The sequence below is a fragment of the Chinchilla lanigera genome, unplaced genomic scaffold (genome assembly GCF_000276665.1).
Source record: "Chinchilla lanigera isolate Chin_1 unplaced genomic scaffold, ChiLan1.0 scaffold00182, whole genome shotgun sequence".
Classification (NCBI taxonomy): Eukaryota; Metazoa; Chordata; class Mammalia; order Rodentia; family Chinchillidae; genus Chinchilla; species Chinchilla lanigera.
The window spans coordinates 289,234-290,479 of record NW_004955583.1 but is presented as its reverse complement, the minus strand read 5'-3'; positions in this window follow the sequence as shown (position 1 = coordinate 290,479).

Here is a 1,246-nt window from a genome sequence, read left to right as displayed (position 1 = left end):
GACCCCTTCTGTGTAGCTCAGGTACCATGGTACTATGAGCTCCCTTCTTCAGCTGGCCCACCATAGTACCATCATCAGGGCAACTAAGACTCTTGCCTCTCCCCCTTCTGCCAGGCACAAAACTTGCAGCCTGGAAGGATATCTCCCCATACTGCTCTGGGAAGAGACCTCCTCAAGTTAGAAGCAACTATCTCCTTTGCATCTCCCTCTCGTTTAACCCTGCACTTTCAGCTCTGTTCCCTGACAGGAAGATGATGCCTGCATCAGCCTGAGGCAGACAACCACAATCCTAAAGTTCTGAAAACTCTCCTCCCAGAGGTATGGGCTAAAGACTTGTATGGGCTAAAGACTTGCCTCTAGCCATCAACCATGCCATCTCACCACGGTCCCTATTGCTATCAGATGTTATAGGAAGCACACACAGGCATACAGCCACACATCAGCCTGATAGACTCTTAATCATACTGGGCAAGATCTCCATGCTGTCAACAATGCAGACATTCTGTGGCTCCCAACCCATAACAAGGGTCAGGAAACCCTCCCACTATTTTCAGGGAGGCTCTGGCTACAGTTTTGGCCAAGCCACCGGCATCTTTTCTCTGAGATGGTCTGTTTCTCTGTCTCATCCAGCTACATTTCTCCAGGACATCCCACCCTACTTGCTGTGACAGTCCCCTGAGAAAAGCATGCTAATTATGAAACTCCATTTTGGGGCAACCCACCCCCACATTAAATAGTACCCCATGCCACAAGAGGCTATAGACCGCCACACTGCTGAAATACACCTCTCCTGCCCGTAAAACCTGTTCAAGATCTCTGAGCTGCCGATGCTCCACGACTGCCCTCCATACACATTGCTTCTGCCTGTTGGTACACCTGCCTGGACCTATAGGTTGCCTTCTTCTGCCTTTAATTAGCTCCTGTCAGCCAGCCTCTCTTTACCTTTACATTTTTTAAATTTTTATTTCAAAGAGTAAAAGAAGGATAACATAATAATAGGGGGGGGGGCTTACCAAATTACAGACAAAGTGGTAGGAACTTATCAATGGTTACTGTTTTACATATTGTTATCTACAAGATAGTTTCTCAGAAAAACAAACAGACAATAGTGAGGTAGAGACAAAAGAGGTAGGAGATTATCAAGAGTTGTTGTGCTATACTTTGGTATCTTCAAAGTGGCTTCTAAAGAAAATAAATAGAGCTATACATGAGTGACCAACTGAATAACCATTAACTATTCTCAATG